Source organism: Hemiscyllium ocellatum, unplaced genomic scaffold (assembly GCF_020745735.1).
Source record: "Hemiscyllium ocellatum isolate sHemOce1 unplaced genomic scaffold, sHemOce1.pat.X.cur. scaffold_3611_pat_ctg1, whole genome shotgun sequence".
NCBI lineage: Eukaryota > Metazoa > Chordata > Chondrichthyes > Orectolobiformes > Hemiscylliidae > Hemiscyllium > Hemiscyllium ocellatum.
Genome location: NW_026868509.1, coordinates 23013 through 40341, shown reverse-complemented (window position 1 = coordinate 40341; position 17329 = coordinate 23013). Strand labels below are relative to the sequence as shown.

Sequence of the window (17329 nt, the reverse complement as noted above, 5' to 3'; positions counted from 1 at the left end):
ATATTCAAAGTTCCTTTATTCCCTTACCGTCTACCTTCCTTCCAAGATATCCAACCAGACCGGAAGATCACTCTGCAGCAGTCGCTGTGCTTTCCCCGTGCTTTTCTCTCCATCTGTTACGTAGCCGCGTAGGTCGCGCTGACGACCAATCAGATGGCACGGGCCGGGCCACCGCACGTCAGGTCGACTGCAGAGAGGTTTCTCCCGGTGATCGGGGACAGCGGCGGCGGCAGGGTCATTCATTCCCCCGGCAGGGTCATTCATTCCCCCGGCATCTACAAGATTCACCAGAATTCCTCAGGCAGCACCTTGCAAACCCATGGCCAACGCAGCCTCGAAGGATGACGGCAGCAGATCCACGGGAAACACCACATTCGCAAGTTCTCACCCTCTCCCCCCCCCCGAGGACACTCGCTGTCCTGAATTGCAAATATGTCTTTGTTCCTCCGGTGTTACGGTCAAAATCGGGAATCCCCGCCCAAACAGCATCGCGGGGCTACCGACAGCACTTGGACTGCAGCGGTTCGAGAGAGCAGCTCACACCAGGCTGATCTCGGCATGGGCGAGAAATGTTGGCCTTGACGGAAAGATCCTATTCATTGCCTCCCCTTGTGTTGGTGTAGCTTGCCCATAAATGCCAATCATCGTTTCCCTCACGTACAGGATTCGCCTCCCTCGGCATTCCGCATCAATCCGAAAAGTTGCGAAAAGCGAATTTAGTCCGTGCACCCTTTCTTTATCGTCCACTTTCAATATCCTCTCTACTTGTATCCGACTCTCTGTGAGAGAATGGGGAGGGAGCTGATCTCCCCGTGTAAACATGTCACGCTGCAAGCGCGCCTCATCACCACCAGCAGCTCGATTCGACATCTCCGTTCATTGCTGCAGATCGCTGACAACATTATAATCCGACCCAGTTGACAAACTGACAACTGTTTCGCTACTTGCACCGCAAATGATGACAAATCGTTCCAAATCGTACGGGTGGCACAGTGGATCAGTGGTTAGTACGGCTGCCTGGTGGCACCAGGGAGCTGAAGCCAGTTCCAGCCTTGGGCGATCGTCTGCGTGAATAATCTTTACGTACAGACGTAGCTACTAAAGCAGGTCGCTTCCGTACAGTAGTTTGCGAAGAAACAAACAGAGATGGGGGTTTCACTCTATTCAGGAAACAGACCAAAGACATTTCTTTCTTGTTCAAGAAAATATTAGGATAAATTTGTTGCCTCGGGGGTGGGGGGGGGGCGGGGGGGTTGGGAAGGGGCTGTGGGGGCTGATCTGATAGCCATTTGACATTGGCTGAGTCATGGGATCCCACAACCTGATTTGACTGTGTTAAAAATCCCACAACACCAGGTTTCAGCCCAACGGGGTTCTTTGAAATTACAGCAGTCACCCCACCCCCCGCCACCGCCGTACCATCGGTGGGATACGTTCCAAGAACGACCGCAGAAGCCCAAAACGGCAGACAAGGGCAAATCCATTCATTAAATGGCAAGTTACCTTCCTGGCAGGCCCCTGGTTCCAGAATGTTCCCTGTAGCACGTTGGGTTACCCCTGTCCTGGCTTTCTGCGTGCTGCACCTTCATCAGGTAACTGCAGAGCAGGTTCATAAGACAGAAAAACCCGTAACAAAAGACGATAGTTTCCTGCAACTGAAAAGACAATAGATGCAACAATCACTGACTGCCATCAACACGGCAAACTAGCAAAGGCAAGAGATTCACATTGCATTCACCTGCTTTTGAACTTGGGTAAGCGTTGGGTGCACCATTCCTGGAAACACTGCAATACCAGGCTGATACATGGAGAGGACAGAGCAAGCCCTTAAGCCATCTCCCTGCTCCAAAAATCCATTTAATACAAACACTCCCACCTTCGGGAGATATCAGCGATTAAACTGATAAGAACAGAAACTACACATATTCCAAGCCAAAAGGCCGAGAAGCGATAGCACATTAATACTCCAACGGTGGAGGTCATATTTGCCGACTATCCTTTCCATCAGTTTGATGATATTCAAAGTTCCTTTATTCCCTTACCGTCTACCTTCCTTCCAAGATATCCAACCAGACCGGAAGATCCACTCTGCAGCAGTCGCTGTGCTTTCCCCGTGCTTTTCTCTCCATCTGTTACGTAGCCGCGTAGGTCGCGCTGACGACCAATCAGATGGCACGGGCGGAGCCACCGCACGTCAGGTCGACTGCAGAGAGGTTTCTCCGGTGATCGGGGACAGCGGCGGCGGCAGGGTCATTCATTCCCCATGGCATCTACAAGATTCACCAGAATTCCTCAGGCAGCACCTTGCAAACCCATGGCCAACGCAGCCTCGAAGGATGACGCAGCAGATCCACGGGAACACCACCATTCGCAAGTTCTCCCCCCCCTCCCGAGAACTCGCTGTCCTGAATTGCAAATATGTCTTTGTTCCTCCGGTGTTACCGGGTCAAAATCGGGAATCCCCGCCCAAACAGCATCGCGGGGCTACCGACAGCACTTGGACTGCAGCGGTTCGAGAGAGCAGCTCACCACCAGGCTGATCTCGGCATGGGCGAGAAATGTTGGCCTTGACGGAAAGATCCTATTCATTGCCTCCCCTTGTGTTGGTGTAGCTTGCCCATAAATGCCAATCATCGTTTCCCTCACGTACAGGATTTGCTCCTCGGCATTCCGCATCAATCCGAAAAGTTGCGAAAAGCGAATTACGTCCGTGCACCCTTTCTTTATCGTCCACTCTCAATATCCTCTCTACTTGTATCCGACTCTCTGGAGAATGGGGAGGGAGCTGATCTCCCCGTGTAAACATGTCACGCTGCAAGCGCGCCTCATCACCACCAGCAGCTCGATTCGACATCTCCGTTCACATTGCTGCAGATCGCTGACAACATTATAATCCGACCCAGTTGACAAACTGACAACTGTTTCGCTACTTGCACCGCAAAATGATGACAAATCGTTCCAAATCGTACGGGTGGCACAGTGGATCAGTGGTTAGTACGGCTGCCTGGTGGCACCAGGGAGCTGAAGCCAGTTCCAGCCTTGGGCGATCGTCTGCGTGAATAATCTTTACGTACAGACGTAGCTACTAAAGCAGGTCGCTTCCGTACAGTAGTTTGCGAAGAAACAAACAGAGATGGGGGTTTCACTCTATTCAGGAAACAGACCAAAGACATTTCCTTTCTTGTTCAAGAAAATATTAGGATAAATTTGTTGCCTCGGGGGGTGGGGGGGGAGGCGGGGGGGTTGGGAAGGGCTGTGGGGGCTGATCTGTGATAGCCATTTGACATTGGCTGAGTCATGGGATCCCACAACCTGATTTGACTGTGTTAAAAATCCCACAACACCAGGTTTCAGCCCAACGGGGTTCTTTGAAATTACAGCAGTCACCCCACCCCCCCGCCACCGCCGTACCATCGGTGGGATACGTCCAAGAACGACCGCAGAAGCCCAAAACGGCAGACAAGGGCAAATCCATTCATTTAAATTGGCAAGTTACCTTCCTGGCAGGCCCCTGGTTCCAGAATGTTCCCTGTAGCACGTTGGGGTTACCCCTGTCCTGGCTTTCTGCGTGCTGCACCTTCATCAGGTAACTGCAGAGCAGGTTCATAAGACAGAAAACCCGTAACAAAAGACGATAGTTTCCTGCAACTGAAAAGACAATAGATGCAACAATCACTGACTGCCATCAACACGGCAAACTAGCAAAGGCAAGAGATTCACATTGCATTCACCTGCTTTTGAACTTGGGTAAGCGTTGGGTGCACCATTCCTGGAAACACTGCAATACCAGGCTGATACATGGAGAGGACAGAGCAAGCCCTTAAGCCATCTCCCTGCTCCAAAAATCCATTTAATACAAACACTCCCACCTTCGGGAGATATCAGCGATTAAACTGATAAGAACAGAAACTACACATATTCCAAGCCAAAAGGCCGAGAAGCGATAGCACATTAATACTCCAACGGTGGAGGTCATATTTGCCGACTATCCTTTCCATCAGTTTGATGATATTCAAAGTTCCTTTATTCCTTACCGTCTACCTTCCTTCCAAGATATCCAACCAGACCGGAAGATCACTCTGCAGCAGTCGCTGTGCTTTCCCCGTGCTTTTCTCTCCATCTGTTACGTAGCCGCGTAGGTCGCGCTGACGACCAATCAGATGGCACGGGCCGGAGCCACCGCACGTCAGGTCGACTGCAGAGAGGTTTCTCCCGGTGATCGGGGACAGCGGCGGCGGCAGGGTCATTCATTCCCCCGGCAGGGTCATTCATTCCCCCGGCATCTACAAGATTCACCAGAATTCCTCAGGCAGCACCTTGCAAACCCATGGCCAACGCAGCCTCGAAGGATGACGGCAGCAGATCCACGGGAACACCACCATTCGCAAGTTCTCCACCCTCCCCCCCCCCGAGACACTCGCTGTCCTGAATTGCAAATATGTCTTTGTTCCTCCGGTGTTACCGGGTCAAAATCGGGAATCCCCGCCCAAACAGCATCGCGGGGCTACCGACAGCACTTGGACTGCAGCGGTTCGAGAGAGCAGCTCACCACCAGGCTGATCTCGGCATGGGCGAGAAATGTTGGCCTTGACGGAAAGATCCTATTCATTGCCTCCCCTTGTGTTGGTGTAGCTTGCCCATAAATGCCAATCATCGTTTCCCTCACGTACAGGATTCGCTCCTCGGCATTCCGCATCAATCCGAAAAGTTGCGAAAAGCGAATTACGTCCGTGCACCCTTTCTTTATCGTCCACTCTCAATATCCTCTCTACTTGTATCCGACTCTCTGGAGAATGGGGAGGGAGCTGATCTCCCCGTGTAAACATGTCACGCTGCAAGCGCGCCTCATCACCACCAGCCGTCGATTCGACATCTCCGTTCACATTGCTGCAGATCGCTGACAACATTATAATCCGACCCAGTTGACAAACTGACAACTGTTTCGCTACTTGCACCGCAAATGATGACAAATCGTTCCAAATCGTACGGGTGGCACAGTGGATCAGTGGTTAGTACGGCTGCCTGGTGGCACCAGGGAGCTGAAGCCAGTTCCAGCCTTGGGCGATCGTCTGCGTGAATAATCTTTACGTACAGACGTAGCTACTAAAGCAGGTCGCTTCCGTACAGTAGTTTGCGAAGAAACAAACAGAGATGGGGGTTTCACTCTATTCAGGAAACAGACCAAAGACATTTCTTTCTTGTTCAAGAAAATATTAGGATAAATTTGTTGCCTCGGGGGTGGGGGGGGAGAGGCGGGGGGGTTGGGAAGGGGCTGTGGGGGCTGATCTGATAGCCATTTGACATTGGCTGAGTCATGGGATCCCACAACCTGATTTGACTGTGTTAAAAATCCACAACACCAGGGTTCAGCCCAACGGGGTTCTTTGAAATTACAGCAGTCACCCCACCCCCGCCACCGCCGTACCATCGGTGGGATACGTTCCAAGAACGACCGCAGAAGCCCAAAACGGCAGACAAGGGCAAATCCATTCATTTAAATTGGCAAGTTACCTGCCTGGCTGGCCCCTGGTTCCAGAATGTTCCCTGTAGCACGTTGGGGTTACCCCTGTCCTGGCTTTCTGCGTGCTGCACCTTCATCAGGTAACTGCAGAGCAGGTTCATAAGACAGAAAACCCGTAACAAAAGACGATAGTTTCCTGCAACTGAAAAGACAATAGATGCAACAATCACTGACTGCCATCAACACGGCAAACTAGCAAAGGCAAGAGATTCACATTGCATTCACCTGCTTTTGAACTTGGGTAAGCGTTGGGTGCACCATTCCTGGAAACACTGCAATACCAGGCTGATACATGGAGAGGACAGAGCAAGCCCTTAAGCCATCTCCCTGCTCCAAAAATCCATTTAATACAAACACTCCCACCTTCGGGAGATATCAGCGATTAAACTGATAAGAACAGAAACTACACATATTCCAAGCCAAAAGGCCGAGAAGCGATAGCACATTAATACTCCAACGGTGGAGGTCATATTTGCCGACTATCCTTTCCATCAGTTTGATGATATTCAAAGTTCCTTTATTCCCTTACCGTCTACCTTCCTTCAAGATATCCAACCAGACCGGAAGATCACTCTGCAGCAGTCGCTGTGCTTTCCCCGTGCTTTTCTCTCCATCTGTTACGTAGCCGCGTAGGTCGCGCTGACGACCAATCAGATGGCACGGGCGGAGCCACCGCACGTCAGGTCGACTGCAGAGAGGTTTCTCCCGGTTGATCGGGGACAGCGGCGGCGGCAGGGTCATTCATTCCCCCGGCAGGGTCATTCATTCCCCCGGCATCTACAAGATTCACCAGAATTCCTCAGGCAGCACCTTGCAAACCATGGCCAACGCAGCCTCGAAGGATGACGGCAGCAGATCCACGGGAACACCACCATTCGCAAGTTCTCCCCCCCCCCCCGCCGAGACACTCGCTGTCCTGAATTGCAAATATGTCTTGTTCCTCCGGTGTTACCGGGTCAAAATCGGGAATCCCCGCCCAAACAGCATCGCGGGCTACCGACAGCACTTGGACTGCAGCGGTTCGAGAGAGCAGCTCACCACCAGGCTGATCTCGGCATGGGCGAGAAATGTTGGCCTTGACGGAAAGATCCTATTCATTGCCTCCCCTTGTGTTGGTGTAGCTTGCCCATAAATGCCAATCATCGTTTCCCTCACGTACAGGATTCGCTCCTCGGCATTCCGCATCAATCCGAAAAGTTGCGAAAAGCGAATTACGTCCGTGCACCCTTTCTTTATCGTCCACTCTCAATATCCTCTCTACTTGTATCCGACTCTCTGGAGAATGGGGAGGGAGCTGATCTCCCCGTGTAAACATGTCACGCTGCAAGCGCGCCTCATCACCACCAGCAGCTCGATTCGACATCTCCGTTCACATTGCTGCAGATCGCTGACAACATTATAATCCGACCCAGTTGACAAACTGACAACTGTTTCGCTACTTGCACCGCAAATGATGACAAATCGTTCCAAATCGTACGGGTGGCACAGTGGATCAGTGGTTAGTACGGCTGCCTGGTGGCACCAGGGAGCTGAAGCCAGTTCCAGCCTTGGGCGATCGTCTGCGTGAATAATCTTTACGTACAGACGTAGCTACTAAAGCAGGTCGCTTCCGTACAGTAGTTTGCGAAGAAACAAACAGAGATGGGGGTTTCACTCTATTCAGGAAACAGACCAAAGACATTTCTTTCTTGTTCAAGAAAATATTAGGATAAATTTGTTGCCTCGGGGGGTGGGGGGGGAGGCGGGGGGGTTGGGAAGGGGCTGTGGGGGCTGATCTGATAGCCATTTGACATTGGCTGAGTCATGGGATCCCACAACCTGATTTGACTGTGTTAAAAATCCCACAACACCAGGTTTCAGCCCAACGGGGTTCTTTGAAATTACAGCAGTCACCCCACCCCCGCCACCGCCGTACCATCGGTGGGATACGTTCCAAGAACGACCGCAGAAGCCCAAAACGGCAGACAAGGGCAAATCCATTCATTTAAATTGGCAAGTTACCTTCCTGGCAGGCCCCTGGTTCCAGAATGTTCCCTGTAGCACGTTGGGGTTACCCTGTCCTGGCTTTCAGCGTGCTGCACCTTCATCAGGTAACTGCAGAGCAGGTTCATAAGACAGAAAACCCGTAACAAAAGACGATAGTTTCCTGCAACTGAAAAGACAATAGATGCAACAATCACTGACTGCCATCAACACGGCAAACTAGCAAAGGCAAGAGATTCACATTGCATTCACCTGCTTTGAACTTGGGTAAGCGTTGGGTGCACCATTCCTGGAAACACTGCAATACCAGGCTGATACATGGAGAGGACAGAGCAAGCCCTTAAGCCATCTCCCTGCTCCAAAAATCCATTTAATACAAACACTCCCACCTTCGGGAGATATCAGCGTTTAAACTGATAAGAACAGAAACTACACATATTCCAAGCCAAAAGGCCGAGAAGCGATAGCACATTAATACTCCAACGGTGGAGGTCATATTTGCCGACTATCCTTTCCATCAGTTTGATGATATTCAAAGTTCCTTTATTCCCTACCGTCTACCTTCCTTCCAAGATATCCAACCAGACCGGAAGATCACTCTGCAGCAGTCGCTGTGCTTTCCCCGTGCTTTTCTTCCATCTGTTACGTAGCCGCGTAGGTCGCGCTGACGACCAATCAGATGGCACGGGCCGGAGCCACCGCACGTCAGGTCGACTGCAGAGAGGTTTCTCCCGGTGATCGGGGACAGCGGCGGCGGCAGGGTCATTCATTCCCCGGCAGGGTCATTCATTCCCCCGGCATCTACAAGATTCACCAGAATTCCTCAGGCAGCACCTTGCAAACCCATGGCCAACGCAGCCTCGAAGGATGACGGCAGCAGATCCACGGGAACACCACCATTCGCAAGTTCTCCTCCCCCCCCCCCGAGGCACTCGCTGTCCTGAATTGCAAATATGTCTTTGTTCCTCCGGTGTTACCGGGTCAAAATCGGGAATCCCCGCCCAAACAGCATCGCGGGGCTACCGACAGCACTTGGACTGCAGCGGTTCGAGAGAGCAGCTCACCACCAGGCTGATCTCGGCATGGGCGAGAAATGTTGGCCTTGACGGAAGATCCTATTCATTGCCTCCCCTTGTGTTGGTGTAGCTTGCCCATAACTGCCAATCATCGTTTCCCTCACGTACAGGATTCGCTCCTCGGCATTCCGCATCAATCCGAAAAGTTGCGAAAAGCGAATTACGTCCGTGCACCCTTTCTTTATCGTCCACTCTCAATATCCTCTCTACTTGTATCCGACTCTCTGGAGAATGGGGAGGGAGCTGATCTCCCCGTGTAAACATGTCACGCTGCAAGCGCGCCTCATCACCACCAGCAGCTCGATTCGACATCTCCGTTCACATTGCTGCAGATCGCTGACAACATTATAATCCGACCCAGTTGACAAACTGACAACTGTTTCGCTACTTGCACCGCAAATGATGACAAATCGTTCCAAATCGTACGGGTGGCACAGTGGATCAGTGGTTAGTACGGCTGCCTGGTGGCACCAGGGAGCTGAAGCCAGTTCCAGCCTTGGGCGATCGTCTGCGTGAATAATCTTTACGTACAGACGTAGCTACTAAAGCAGGTCGCTTCCGTACAGTAGTTTGCGAAGAAACAAACAGAGATGGGGGTTTCACTCTATTCAGGAAACAGACCAAAGACATTTCTTTCTTGTTCAAGAAAATATTAGGATAAATTTGTTGCCTCGGGGGTGGGGGGGGGAGGCGGGGGGGTTGGGAAGGGGCTGTGGGGGCTGATCTGATAGCCATTTGACATTGGCTGAGTCATGGGATCCCACAACCTGATTTGACTGTGTTAAAAATCCCACAACACCAGGTTTCAGCCCAACGGGGTTCTTTGAAATTACAGCAGTCACCCCACCCCCGCCACCGCCGTACCATCGGTGGGATACGTTCGTTCCAAGAACGACCGCAGAAGCCCAAAACGGCAGACAAGGGCAAATCCATTCATTTAAATTGGCAAGTTACCTTCCTGGCAGGCCCTGGTTCCAGAATGTTCCCTGTAGCACGTTGGGGTTACCCCTGTCCTGGCTTTCTGCGTGCTGCACCTTCATCAGGTAACTGCAGAGCAGGTTCATAAGACAGAAAACCCGTAACAAAAGACGATAGTTTCCTGCAACTGAAAAGACAATAGATGCAACAATCACTGACTGCCATCAACACGGCAAACTAGCAAAGGCAAGAGATTCACATTGCATTCACCTGCTTTTGAACTTGGGTAAGCGTTGGGTGCACCATTCCTGGAAACACTGCAATACCAGGCTGATACATGGAGAGGACAGAGCAAGCCCTTAAGCCATCTCCCTGCTCCAAAAATCCATTTAATACAAACACTCCCACCTTCGGAGATATCAGCGATTAAAACTGATAAGAACAGAAACTACACATATTCCAAGCCAAAAGGCCGAGAAGCGATAGCACATTAATACTCCAACGGTGGAGGTCATATTTGCCGACTATCCTTTCCATCAGTTTGATGATATTCAAAGTTCCTTTATTCCCTTACCGTCTACCTTCCTTCCAAGATATCCAACCAGACCGGAAGATCACTCTGCAGCAGTCGCTGTGCTTTCCCCGTGCTTTTCTCTCCATCTGTTACGTAGCCGCGTAGGTCGCGCTGACGACCAATCAGATGGCACGGGCCGGAGCCACCGCACGTCAGGTCGACTGCAGAGAGGTTTCTCCCGGTGATCGGGGACAGCGGCGGCGGCAGGGTCATTCATTCCCCCGGCATCTACAAGATTCACCAGAATTCCTCAGGCAGCACCTTGCAAACCCATGGCCAACGCAGCCTCGAAGGAAGGATGACGGCAGCAGATCCACGGGAACACCACCATTCGCAAGTTCTCCCCCCCCCCCGAGACACTCGCTGTCCTGAATTGCAAATATGTCTTTGTTCCTCCGGTGTTACCGGGTCAAAATCGGGAATCCCCGCCCAAACAGCATCGCGGGGCTACCGACAGCACTTGGACTGCAGCGGTTCGAGAGAGCAGCTCACCACCCAGGCTGATCTCGGCATGGGCGAGAAATGTTGGCCTTGACGGAAAGATCCTATTCATTGCCTCCCCTTGTGTTGTGTAGCTTGCCCATAAATGCCAATCATCGTTTCCCTCACGTACGTAGGATTCTCGGCATTCCGCATCAATCCGAAAATTGCGAAAAGCGAATTACGTCCGTGCACCTTTCTTTATCGTCCACCTCTCAATATCCTCTCTCTACTGTAACGACTCTCTTGAGAATGGGGAGGGAGCTGATCCCCCGTAAACATGTCACGCTCACGCACCACCCATATCCCACTCACTCCACACTAATACAAATTCAGATCACTTGCTGCAACAATCCTGACCATTATACCCCACAGTTGACAAACTCAACAATCGCCCTTGCCCCAATGATGACAAATCTTCCAAATCGTACGGGTGGCACAGTGGATCAGTGGTTAATACTTGCCATCCCAGGATGAACAGTGGATCAGCCTTAACGCTCCAGGTGCGAATAATCTTTACACAACGTAGCTACTAAAGCAGGTCGCTTCCGTACAGTAGTTTCGTACGAAATAAAGCAGAGAAGTGGGGGTCTCATTTTATTAAACAAACACAGACATTGGGTTTCACTCTTCATAACAAAACAATTACATTTCAAATTTGTTAAAAAAATGTTTACGGGGGGGGGGGGGAGGGGGGGGGGAGGGGCTTGGGGGGGGCTGATAACATATTGACATTGCTGATTCATTGGAGTCATCCACCCACCTGATTGACTGTGTATTAAAAATCCCACAACACCAGGTTTCAGCCCAACGGGGTTTTTGAAATACAGCATCACCCCCCCCCCCCTCCCCCCGTACCATGGGATCATACGTAACCCCATCCACCGACCCAGAGCCCAAAACGGCAGACAAGGGGCAAATCCATTCATTCAAAAATTGGCAAGTTACCCCTGGCAGGCCCCTTTCCATGAATCCAGAATCCCTGTAGCACGTTGGGGTTACCCCTGTCCTGGCTTTCTGCGTGCTGCACCTTCATCAGGTAACTGCAGAGCAGGTTCATAAGACAGAAAACCCGTAACAAAAGACGATAGTTTCCTGCAACTGAAAAGACAATAGATGCAACAATCACTGACTGCCATCAACACGGCAAACTAGCAAAGGCAAGAGATTCACATTGCATTCACCTGCTTTTGAACTTGGGTAAGCGTTGGGTGCACCATTCCTGGAAACACTGCAATACCAGGCTGATACATGGAGAGGACAGAGCAAGCCCTTAAGCCATCTCCCTGCTCCAAAAATCCATTTAATACAAACACTCCCACCTTCGGGAGATATCAGCGATTAAACTGATAAGAACAGAAACTACACATATCCAAGCCAAAAGGCCGAGAAGCGATAGCACATAATACTCCAACGGTGGAGGTCATATTTGCCGACTATCCTTTCCATCAGTTTGATGATATTCAAAGTTCCTTTATTCCCTTACCGTCTACCTTCCTTCCAAGATATCCAACCAGACCGGAAGATCACTCTGCAGCAGTCGCTGTGCTTTCCCCGTGCTTTTCTCTCCATCTGTTACGTAGCCGCGTAGGTCGCGCTGACGACCAATCAGATGGCACGGGCCGGAGCCACCGCACGTCAGGTCGACTGCAGAGAGGTTTCTCCCGGTGATCGGGGACAGCGGCGGCGGCAGGGTCATTCATTTCCCCGGCAGGGTCATTCATTCCCCGGATCTACAAGATTCACCAGAATTCCTCAGGCAGCACCTTGCAAACCCATGGCCAACGCAGCCTCGAAGGATGACGGCAGCAGATCCACGGGAACACCACCATTCGCAAGTTCTCCCCCCCCCCCGAGACACTCGCTGTCCTGAATTGCAAATATGTCTTTGTTCCTCCGGTGTTACCGGGTCAAAATCGGGAATCCCCGCCCAAACAGCATCGCGGGGCTACCGACAGCACTTGGACTGCAGCGGTTCGAGAGAGCAGCTCACCACCAGGCTGATCTCGGCATGGGCGAGAAATGTTGGCCTTGACGGAAAGATCCTATTCATTGCCTCCCCTTGTGTTGGTGTAGCTTGCCCATAAATGCCAATCATCGTTTCCCTCACGTACAGGATTCGCTCCTCGGCATTCCGCATCAATCCGAAAAGTTGCGAAAAGCGAATTACGTCCGTGCACCCTTTCTTTATCGTCCACTCTCAATATCCTCTCTACTTGTATCCGACTCTCTGTGGAGAATGGGGAGGGAGCTGATCTCCCCGTGTAAACATGTCACGCTGCAAGCGCGCCTCATCACCACCAGCAGCTCGATTCGACATCTCCGTTCACATTGCTGCAGATCGCTGACAACATTATAATCCGACCCAGTTGACAAACTGACAACTGTTTCGCTACTTGCACCGCAAATGATGACAAATCGTTCCAAATCGTACGGGTGGCACAGTGGATCAGTGGTTAGTACGGCTGCCTGGTGGCACCAGGGAGCTGAAGCCAGTTCCAGCCTTGGGCGATCGTCTGCGTGAATAATCTTTACGTACAGACGTAGCTACTAAAGCAGGTCGCTTCCGTACAGTAGTTTGCGAAGAAACAAACAGAGATGGGGGTTTCACTCTATTCAGGAAACAGACCAAAGACATTTCTTTCTTGTTCAAGAAAATATTAGGATAAATTTGTTGCCTCGGGGTGGGGGGGGAGGCGGGGGGGTTGGGAAGGGGCTGTGGGGGCTGATCTGATAGCCATTTGACATTGGCTGAGTCATGGGATCCCACAACCTGATTTGACTGTGTTAAAAATCCCACAACACCAGGTTTCAGCCCAACGGGGTTCTTTGAAATTACAGCAGTCACCCCACCCCCCGCCACCGCCGTACCATCGGTGGGATACGTTCCAAGAACGACCGCAGAAGCCCAAAACGGCAGACAAGGGCAAATCCATTCATTCAAATTGGCAAGTTACCTTCCTGGCAGGCCCCTGGTTCCAGAATGTTCCCTGTAGCACGTTGGGGTTACCCCTGTCCTGGCTTTCTGCGTGCTGCACCTTCATCAGGTAACTGCAGAGCAGGTTCATAAGACAGAAAACCCGTAACAAAAGACGATAGTTTCCTGCAACTGAAAAGACAATAGATGCAACAATCACTGACTGCCATCAACACGGCAAACTAGCAAAGGCAAGAGATTCACATTGCATTCACCTGCTTTTGAACTTGGGTAAGCGTTGGGTGCACCATTCCTGGAAACACTGCAATACCAGGCTGATACATGGAGAGGACAGAGCAAGCCCTTAAGCCATCTCCCTGCTCAAAAATCCATTTAATACAAACACTCCCACCTTCGGGAGATATCAGCGATTAAACTTATAAGAACAGAAACTACACATATTCCAAGCCAAAAGGCCGAGAAGCGATAGCACATTAATACTCCAACGGTGGAGGTCATATTTGCCGACTATCCTTTCCATCAGTTTGATGATATTCAAAGTTCCTTTATTCCCTTACCGTCTACCTTCCTTCCAAGATATCCAACCAGACCGGAAGATCACTCTGCAGCAGTCGCTGTGCTTTCCCCGTGCTTTTCTCTCCATCTGTTACGTAGCCGCGTAGGTCGCGCTGACGACCAATCAGATGGCACGGGCCGGAGCCACCGCACGTCAGGTCGACTGCAGAGAGGTTTCTCCCGGTGATCGGGGACAGCGGCGGCGGCAGGGTCATTCATTCCCCCGGCATCTACAAGATTCACCAGAATTCCTCAGGCAGCACCTTGCAAACCCATGGCCAACGCAGCCTCGAAGGATGACGGCAGCAGATCCACGGGAACACCACCATTCGCAAGTTCTCCCCCCCGCCGAGACACTCGCTGTCCTGAATTGCAAATATGTCTTTGTTCCTCCGGTGTTACCGGGTCAAAATCGGGAATCCCCGCCCAAACAGCATCGCGGGGCTACCGACAGCACTTGGACTGCAGCGGTTCGAGAGAGCAGCTCACCACCAGGCTGATCTCGGCATGGGCGAGAAATGTTGGCCTTGACGGAAAGATCCTATTCATTGCCTCCCCTTGTGTTGGTGTAGCTTGCCCATAAATGCCAATCATCGTTTCCCTCACGTACAGGATTCGCTCCTCGGCATTCCGCATCAATCCGAAAAGTTGCGAAAAGCGAATTACGTCCGTGCACCCTTTCTTTATCGTCCACTCTCAATATCCTCTCTACTTGTATCCGACTCTTGGAGAATGGGGAGGGAGCTGATCTCCCCGTGTAAACATGTCACGCTGCAAGCGCGCCTCATCACCACCAGCAGCTCGATTCGACATCTCCGTTCACATTGCTGCAGATCGCTGACAACATTATAATCCGACCCAGTTGACAAACTGACAACTGTTTCGCTACTTGCACCGCAAATGATGACAAATCGTTCCAAATCGTACGGGTGGCACAGTGGATCAGTGGTTAGTACGGCTGCCTGGTGGCACCAGGGAGCTGAAGCCAGTTCCAGCCTTGGGCGATCGTCTGCGTGAATAATCTTTACGTACAGACGTAGCTACTAAAGCAGGTCGCTTCCGTACAGTAGTTTGCGAAGAAACAAACAGAGATGGGGGTTTCACTCTATTCAGGAAACAGACCAAAGACATTTCTTTCTTGTTCAAGAAAATATTAGGATAAATTTGTTGCCTCGGGGGTGGGGGGGGAGGCGGGGGGGTTGGGAAGGGGCTGTGGGGGCTGATCTGATAGCCATTTGACATTGGCTGAGTCATGGGATCCCACAACCTGATTTGACTGTGTTAAAAATCCCACAACACCAGGTTTCAGCCCAACGGGGTTCTTTGAAATTACAGCAGTCACCCCACCCCCCCCCACCGCCGTACCATCGGTGGGATACGTTCCAAGAACGACCGCAGAAGCCCAAAACGGCAGACAAGGGCAAATCCATTCATTTAAATTGGCAAGTTACCTTCCTGGCAGGCCCCTGGTTCCAGAATGTTCCCTGTAGCACGTTGGGGTTACCCCTGTCCTGGCTTTCAGCGTGCTGCACCTTCATCAGGTAACTGCAGAGCAGGTTCATAAGACAGAAAACCCGTAACAAAAGACGATAGTTTCCTGCAACTGAAAAGACAATAGATGCAACAATCACTGACTGCCATCAACACGGCAAACTAGCAAAGGCAAGAGATTCACATTGCATTCACCTGCTTTTGAACTTGGGTAAGCGTTGGGTGCACCATTCCTGGAAACACTGCAATACCAGGCTGATACATGGAGAGGACAGAGCAAGCCCTTAAGCCATCTCCCTGCTCCAAAAATCCATTTAATACAAACACTCCCACCTTCGGGAGATATCAGCGATTAAACTGATAAGAACAGAAACTACACATATTCCAAGCCAAAAGGCCGAGAAGCGATAGCACATTATAATCCAACGGTGGTGGGTCATATTTGCCGACTATCCTTTCCATCAGTTGATGTGATATTCAAAGTTCCTTTATTCCCTTACCGTCTACCTTCCTTCCAAATATCCAACCAGACCGGAAGATCACTCTGCAGCAGGTGCTTTTTCCCCCCTTTTTTTCTCACTGTTACGTGCCGAGGTAGGTCGCGCTGACGACCAATCAGATGGCACGGGCCGGAGCCACCGCACGTCAGGTCGACTGCAGAGAGGTTTTCCCGGTGATCGGGGACAGCGGCGGCGGCAGGGTCATTCATTTCCCCGGCAGGGTCATTCATTCCCCCGGCATCTACAAGATTCACCAGAATTCCTCAGGCAGCACCTTGCAAACCCATGGCCAACGCAGCCTCGAAGGATGACGGCAGCAGATCCACGGGAACACCACCATTCGCAAGTTCCCTCCCCCCCGCCGAGACACTCGCTGTCCTGAATTGCAAATATGTCTTTGTTCCTCCGGTGTTACCGGGTCAAAATCGGGAATCCCCGCCCAAACAGCATCGCGGGGCTACCGACAGCACTTGGACTGCAGCGGTTCGAGAGAGCAGCTCACCACCAGGCTGATCTCGGCATGGGCGAGAAATGTTGGCCTTGACGGAAAGATCCTATTCATTGCCTCCCCTTGTGTTGGTGTAGCTTGCCCATAAATGCCAATCATCGTTTCCCTCACGTACAGGATTCGCTCCTCGGCATTCCGCATCAATCCGAAAAGTTGCGAAAAGCGAATTACGTCCGTGCACCCTTTCTTTATCGTCCACTCTCAATATCCTCTCTACTTGTATCCGACTCTCTGTGGAGAATGGGGAGGGAGCTGATCTCCCCGTGTAAACATGTCACGCTGCAAGCGCGCCTCATCACCACCAGCAGCTCGATTCGACATCTCCGTTCACATTGCTGCAGATCGCTGACAACATTATAATCCGACCCAGTTGACAAACTGACAACTGTTTCGCTACTTGCACCGCAAATGATGACAAATCGTTCCAAATCGTACGGGTGGCACAGTGGATCAGTGGTTAGTACGGCTGCCTGGTGGCACCAGGGAGCTGAAGCCAGTTCCAGCCTTGGGCGATCGTCTGCGTGAATAATCTTTACGTACAGACGTAGCTACTAAAGCAGGTCGCTTCCGTACAGTAGTTTGCGAAGAAACAAACAGAGATGGGGGTTTCACTCTATTCAGGAAACAGACCAAAGACATTTCTTTCTTGTTCAAGAAAATATTAGGATAAATTTGTTGCCTCGGGGGTGGGGGGGAGGAGGCGGGGGGGTTGGGAAGGGGCTGTGGGGGCTGATCTGATAGCCATTTGACATTGGCTGAGTCATGGATCCCACAACCTGATTTGA

The 17329-nt window shown here is 51.4% G+C and overlaps 8 non-coding genes across 8 annotated transcripts; all 8 read right to left on the bottom strand.

Annotated features, from left to right (window-relative positions):
• Nucleotides 1-1760: 1760 nt before the first annotated feature.
• On the bottom strand, nucleotides 1761-1952 carry LOC132813320 (U2 spliceosomal RNA). The gene has a single exon (XR_009644036.1). It is a non-coding gene; the product is annotated as a U2 spliceosomal RNA (small nuclear RNA).
• Nucleotides 1953-3753: 1801 nt separating this feature from the next.
• Nucleotides 3754-3945, bottom strand: LOC132813319 (U2 spliceosomal RNA). The gene has a single exon (XR_009644035.1). It is a non-coding gene; the product is annotated as a U2 spliceosomal RNA (small nuclear RNA).
• Nucleotides 3946-5768: 1823 nt separating this feature from the next.
• Nucleotides 5769-5960, bottom strand: LOC132813318 (U2 spliceosomal RNA). The gene has a single exon (XR_009644034.1). It is a non-coding gene; the product is annotated as a U2 spliceosomal RNA (small nuclear RNA).
• Nucleotides 5961-7777: 1817 nt separating this feature from the next.
• On the bottom strand, nucleotides 7778-7969 carry LOC132813321 (U2 spliceosomal RNA). The gene has a single exon (XR_009644037.1). It is a non-coding gene; the product is annotated as a U2 spliceosomal RNA (small nuclear RNA).
• A 1821-nt stretch (nucleotides 7970-9790) lies between these two features.
• LOC132813325 (U2 spliceosomal RNA) lies at nucleotides 9791-9982 on the bottom strand. The gene has a single exon (XR_009644041.1). It is a non-coding gene; the product is annotated as a U2 spliceosomal RNA (small nuclear RNA).
• Nucleotides 9983-11758: 1776 nt separating this feature from the next.
• On the bottom strand, nucleotides 11759-11949 carry LOC132813323 (U2 spliceosomal RNA). Its single transcript, XR_009644039.1, has one exon. It is a non-coding gene; the product is annotated as a U2 spliceosomal RNA (small nuclear RNA).
• A 1817-nt stretch (nucleotides 11950-13766) lies between these two features.
• Nucleotides 13767-13957, bottom strand: LOC132813327 (U2 spliceosomal RNA). The gene has a single exon (XR_009644043.1). It is a non-coding gene; the product is annotated as a U2 spliceosomal RNA (small nuclear RNA).
• Nucleotides 13958-15753: 1796 nt separating this feature from the next.
• LOC132813334 (U2 spliceosomal RNA) lies at nucleotides 15754-15945 on the bottom strand. Its single transcript, XR_009644047.1, has one exon. It is a non-coding gene; the product is annotated as a U2 spliceosomal RNA (small nuclear RNA).
• Nucleotides 15946-17329: the final 1384 nt, after the last annotated feature.